The sequence below is a fragment of the Procambarus clarkii genome, chromosome 35 (assembly GCF_040958095.1).
Source record: "Procambarus clarkii isolate CNS0578487 chromosome 35, FALCON_Pclarkii_2.0, whole genome shotgun sequence".
Taxonomy (NCBI): Eukaryota; Metazoa; Arthropoda; class Malacostraca; order Decapoda; family Cambaridae; genus Procambarus; species Procambarus clarkii.
Window position 1 is genome coordinate 20747391 of NC_091184.1, and position 6334 is coordinate 20753724.

The 6334-nt window shown below is 38.6% G+C and overlaps 1 long non-coding RNA gene across 1 annotated transcript in view; it reads right to left on the reverse strand.

Annotated features, from left to right (window-relative positions):
• Positions 1–3856: 3856 nt before the first annotated feature.
• Positions 3857–6334, reverse strand: part of LOC138371261 (uncharacterized) — a 6750-nt gene continuing 4272 nt past the window's right edge. The window contains exon 3 of the long non-coding RNA XR_011230368.1: positions 3857–4849. This is a non-coding gene — a long non-coding RNA (uncharacterized lncRNA). The remainder of the gene's footprint in view (positions 4850–6334) is intronic.

The following is a 6334-nucleotide window of genomic DNA, read 5'->3' on the forward strand; positions in this document are numbered from 1 at the left end:
TCATCCCTTGCTAATGATATTCCATCTTCCAGTACTGACATTAAGGACTATCTTACAGGGAACTATCCCCAGTCTCTGTACCTAAAGCCTATTAATTCCATTGACGTCAATGAGATAATCCTTTCCCTTAAAACCAAGTCTGGTGCCCTTGAGGAGATACCAACTTTAATCAACAAAAAAGCCTCCAGATCTTTAGCCCCTGCTATTGCTCTGCTCTTCAACAAGTCACTTGAACTCCAAACCTTTCCAGATATTCTAAAAAAGCGAGAGTAACGCCTGTCCACAAATGTGGTGATCTCACAGATGTTAACAACTACAGACCTATATCAATCCTGCCTAACTTGTCAAAAAATTTTGAAAAACTAATCTATAAGCAGCTTTACTCATATCTAGCCAAACTCAATATACTTAGCCCTTGCCAATATGGCTTCAGGCCCAAAAAAAGCACTAACGATGCACTTATTAGTATGCTTAACTCGATTCATACAGCTCTTGATAAAAATGAGTTAACTGTTGGGTTATTTGTGGACCTGCGTAAAGCTTTCGATACTGTCAACCACCAAAACCTTCTTCTTAAATTACATCATTATGGTGTCAGAGGACACTCCCTACAATACCTCAAATCCTACCTTACTGACAGGCTCCAATGTGTTTCTGTGAATAATACAATTTCTCCCACCCTACCCATCAACATTGGTGTTCCCCTGGGCAGCATACTTGGCCCTCTCCTCTTTCTCATCTACATTAATGACCTTCCAAATGCCTCAAAACACCTCAAACCAATCCTATTTGCTGACGACACAACCTTCATTTACTCCAGTCCTGATCCCCTTGCTCTAAATGCCACAGTAAATACTGAGCTAAATAAAGTCCATCTGTGGCTAACTGCCAACAAACTCACCCTTAACATTGACAAAACTTTCTATATTCTGTTTGGCAATAAATCCTCTAATCAAATAAATCTCAAAATAAACAATACCCAAATTTGTAACAAATTAGATGGCAAATTCCTTGGCATTCTCATTGACCACAAGCTGAATTTCCAGGGACACATTCTAAACATATCAAAAAAAGTTTCAAAAACTGTGAGCATTCTTTCTAAGATCAGATATTATGTACCACGCCCTGCCCTGGTGACTCTCGATTACTCCCTTATCTATCCATATCTCAACTATGGTATTTGTGCTTGGGGCTCTACTACCCAAAATCACTTACGTCCTCTAATTACTCAACACAAAGCTGCTATTAGGACAATATCCAATTCTGGCCCCAGACATCACTCGGTACCCCTATTCAAATCCCTGAATATGTTAGACATTAAGTCACTGCACATTCTCTCATGTGTACTATACATATACAAAACGCTAAATTGTAATGCCAATCCTGATCTCAAAAGCTTCATAGAAGGTTGTAACAGAACCCATGAGCACCACACCAGAAATAAATACAGTTTTGATATTCGTAGAGTATGACTTAATCAAACCAGAAATGCTCTACAAATCAAGGGGCCCAGAATGTGGAATGACTTTCCCAACCATGTTAAAGACAGTACCTCTCTCAACCAGTTTAAGTTAAAAACGAAGCTATACCTAATAAATTCCCTGTAACCTACCTTACCTCTCTATTGTCAACCCATGTATGTTTTTTTTTTTTTTTTTTTTTTGTTTTTCAAATCAACGCTGTTTTAATGTAATTTTCTGTAATAATTTGTAATTGTATTTGTGCTGTTTTTTCAACAATGTTCCCCCCTCTTTTACCTCTATTTTTATTTGTACTCAACGCATTTTTTTCTTTTTACCCATTAGTTTTAAGCTTTAGTCAGTAGTGTTTTTTCCTGCCCGAAACGCTTTGCGTAATAGTGGCTTTAGGCATTGTATGTACTAGCTCTTATCTATAAAGCCAACAAACTTTGTAAAATCTCTTTATGTATGTACCTTTGCCTATATAAAAATTATTATTATTATTATTATTAATTAGAGGATAGGACACCCAACAAGACAAAGGCCACCCCCAGGGGTGCACTGTAGATATACACCCCAGCAAACATTTTCATGTTTTTAAAACATCCTAAAAACGACATTTCATTGTTTTCAGCACGTTTATAATTACGTTTAGAAAAGGTTTTTTGAGAACTTTTATATACAACCTTAGAACGTAAATAATTAACATTTCTAAAAACTTTTTTATAATCTTTTAATTACCTACATTAAAACGTTTAGGGTAAATTAGGGTATAATAATTTTTTAATTCATATCTGAAATAGAAAGGGAGAGAAAGAAAGAAGACATATCTGAGAAAGAAATGGACATCCTATATATGTATGTGCAAATTACAAATAAATAGGGTACAAAAAGAGAATTAAAATATTATATTTATTTAATTAAGAATGAGTAATACAACAAAATATATGTAATAGCTCGAAATATATAGACTATATCTATAACAGAATATAAAAGTAAAAATTTAAAAATCTATAAAAATCTATATATGCAATATGTGAACACAATAGATTTTGTGATCAAGCAGCCTGTGATTCATGTCATGCTGAGATCAGTCTGACGTTACAAGCAGTTATTGTTACTTAAAACTAAAACAAGTAAAATTTTCCGAGTATACATATAACACTATAGTTTTTCTATGACTAATAATAAAAATCTATTAATCAAAAGTTTAGGACTAATTAACTAAAAATAAAAATCTACAAGTGAATGTAAACAGTCAAGTATAATATTCATGTAGAAAGAGAAAGAAAAAGAGAGAGAGAAGGAAAGAAAGAGAAAGAAAGAAAGGGAGAAAGAGAGAGAGAAAGAAAAGAAAAAAGTCATGTATAATATTCATATTAGCACCATGCAATATAACTTAGATTAAGTAAAAATCTCAGACATTTTTAAATCAAATGAAATATGAGAGCCAGAGAGAGAGCGAGAGCCAGAGAGAGAGCGTGACCCAGAGCCAGAGAGAGAGCGTGAGCCAGAGCCAGAGAGAGAGAGAGAGAGAGCCAGAGCCAGAGAGAGAGAGAGAGAGCCAGAGAGAAAGAGAGAGCCAGAGAGAAAGAGAGAGCCAGAGAGAGAGACAGAGAGCCAGAGCCAGAGAGAGAGAGAGCCAGAGCCAGAGCCAGAGAGAGAGAGAGCCAGAGAGAGAGTGAGTCAGAGCTAGAGAGAGAGTCAGAGCCAGAGAGAGAGAGCCAGAGCCAGAGAGAGCCAGAGAGAGAGAGCCAGAGAGAGCCAGAGAGAGAGAGAGAGCCAGAGAGCCAGAGAGCGAGAGCCAGAGAGAGCGAGATCCAGAGAGAGCGAGAGCCAGAGAGAGCGAGAGAGCCAGAGAAAGAGAGAAAGAGAGGGGGAGAGAGAGAGAGAGAGAGAGAGAAGGCCAGAGCCAGAGAGAGAGAGCCAGAGCCCGAGAGAGAGAGAGAGAGCCAGAGAGAAAGATAGAGCCAGAGAGAAAGATAGAGCCAGAGAGAGAGAGAGCCAGAGAGAGAGAGAGCCAGAGAGAGAGAGAGCCAGAGAGAGAGAGAGCCAGAGAGAGAGAGAGAGCCAGAGCCAGAGAGAGAGCCAGAACCAGAGAGAGAGAGAGAGAGCCAGAGAGAGAGAGCGTGAGCCAGAGCCAGAGAGAGAGTGAGTCAGAGCTAGAGAGAGAGTCAGAGCCAGAGAGAGAGAGCCAGAGAGCGAGAGCCAGAGAGAGCGAGAGCCAGAGAGAGCGAGAGCCAGAGAGAGCGAGAGAGCCAGAGAAAGAGAGAAAGAGAGGGGGAGAGAGAGTGAGAGAGAGCCAGAGCCAGAAAGAGAGAGCCAGAGCCAGAGAGAGAGAGCCAGAGCCAGAGAGAGAGAGAGCCAGAGAGAAAGAGAGAGCCAGAGAGAGAGAGAGCCAGAGCCAGAGAGAGAGCCAGAGAGAGAGAGAGAGAGAGCCAGAGAGAGAGAGCAAGAGAGCCAGAGAGAGAGAGAGAGCAAGAGAGCCAGAGAGAGAGCAAGAGAGCCAGAGAGAGAGCAAGAGAGCCAGAGAGAGAGCAAGAGAGCCAGAGAGAGAGCAAGAGAGCCAGAGAGAGCAAGAGAGCAAGAGAGAGAGAGAGAGAGAGCCAGAGAGAGAGAGCAAGAGAGCCAGAGAGAGAGCAAGAAAGAGAAAGAAAGAGAAAGAAAGAGAGAGAGAGAGAGAGAGAGAGAGAGAGAGAGAGAGAGAGAGAGAGAGAGAGAGAGAGAGAGAGAGAGAGAGAGAGAGAGAGAGAGAGAGAGAGAGAGAGAGAGAGAGAGAAAGAGAGAGAGAGAGAGAGAGAGAGAGAGAGAGAGAGAGAGAGAGAGAGAGAGAGAGAGAGAGAGAGAGAGAGAGAGAGAGAGAGAGAGAGAGAGAGAGAGAGAGAGAGAGAGAGAGAGAGAGAGAAAGAGAGAGACAGACAGACAGAGACAGAAAGACACACACACAACAAAAGAGGAGACAGAACAAAATTAAGACAAGGAGAGAGAAGACAGAACAGAAACAACAGAGAGAGGAGAGAAATGAGAAATCATTGAAGAGAAGGGGAAGAGAAACACAAGATAAGAAAAAGATACAAGAAAAATATACAAAATAAAAATGACATAAATGAATACCACAAATATAAAAAGTAAAGGAAGAGAGAAGCTAGAAGAGACAGGAAACGAGAGGTGTTAGAAGAGAGGAGGAAAGGAGAGATTAAAAGTCAAGAAAAACAGGAGAGAAACGTAAAAGAAATAAAAAAAAGGGACATTTGTGAGGAGAGGAAATAAAGAGACCAGAGAAGACCATATATCAAGAGTGTGAGGATAAAGACTTATATATTTTCTTAGTAGACATCCTCTGGCTCTTGTTGCCCCTCTTGTATACGAATTGTACTTGCAAGCTTTCCCTGAAAAGATATTAACAAAATTAATATTTAATTATTTATTTATATAAATTACACACACACAAACTTTAAATATTATATATATATATATATATATATATATATATATATATATATATATATATATATATATATATATATATATATATATATATATATATATATATATATAATTTCGTAAACCTCACCCTGTAAACATTCATGTTTCTACATGTTAAACAAGCTACGAGGATGAGGGAAGGGGATGTTCCCTCCATGCTGGATATTATATTTACCAGGAAAGAGAAAGATATATTTATCATTCAGTACCTCCCTCCTTTGGTACCTCCCTTTTCCTCCTTTCAGTACCTCCCTCCTTTTACCCAAGTGACATTGTCACTTGGGTAAAAGTGACCATGTCTTTTTGGGAATAAAGTATGCAATGCATTATAATCTGGAAGAAAATGAGCTTGAAGCAGTTGAAAAACCTGACTTGTGGAGAGGTCATTATGGGGAACTCAGATATTTCCTTAAGGAATTTGACAAACACTTGCTGTTAGGACATGAAGTAAATGAGATGTATGTCAAGTTTTGTGAAATATATGATAATGGCACAACAAAATTTATACTAAAGCAGAGATGCAGAACTAGGAAAAAGAGAAAAATTGCCCAAACATACAAGCAATACAAAGATGCGAGAAACAACAATAGCAGTAAGGAGAGGGGCAGAACGACTATGACTTTCGGTCATATTCAACAACACAAATATACATACACATTATTGGAAAAAATTGGAATTGGAATATTGGAAAAAATAATTAAAACTAAATGGGTAGAACACCTGGAGAGAAATGATATAATTTCAGACAGACAGTATGGTTTTCGATTTGGAAGATCCTGTGTATCGAATTTACTCAGTTTCTATGATCGAGCAACAGATATATTACAGGAAAGAGATGGTTGGGTTGACTGCATCTATCTGGACCTAAAAAAGGCATTCGACAGAGTTCCACATAGAGAGGTTGTTCTGGAAACTGGAAAATATTGGAGGGGTGACAGGTAAGCTTCTAACATGGATGAAAAATTTTCTGACTGATAGAAAAATGAGGGCAGTAATCAGAGGCAATGTATCGGACTGGAGAAATGTCACAAGTGGAGTACCACAGGGTTCAGTTCTTGCACCAGTGATGTTTATTGTCTACATAAATGATCTACCAGTTGGTATACAGAATTACATGAACATGTTTGCTGATGATGCTAAGATAATAGGAAGGATAAGAAATTTAGATGATTGTCATGCCCTTCAAGAAAACCTGGATAAAATAAGTATATGGAGCACCACTTGGCAAATGGAATTTAATGTTAATAAATGCCATGTTATGGAATGTGGAACAGGAGAACATAGACCCCACACAACCTATACATTATGTGAGAAATCTTTAAAGAATTCTGATAAAGAAAGAGATCTAGGGGTGGTTCTAGATAGAAAACTATCACCTGAGAACCACA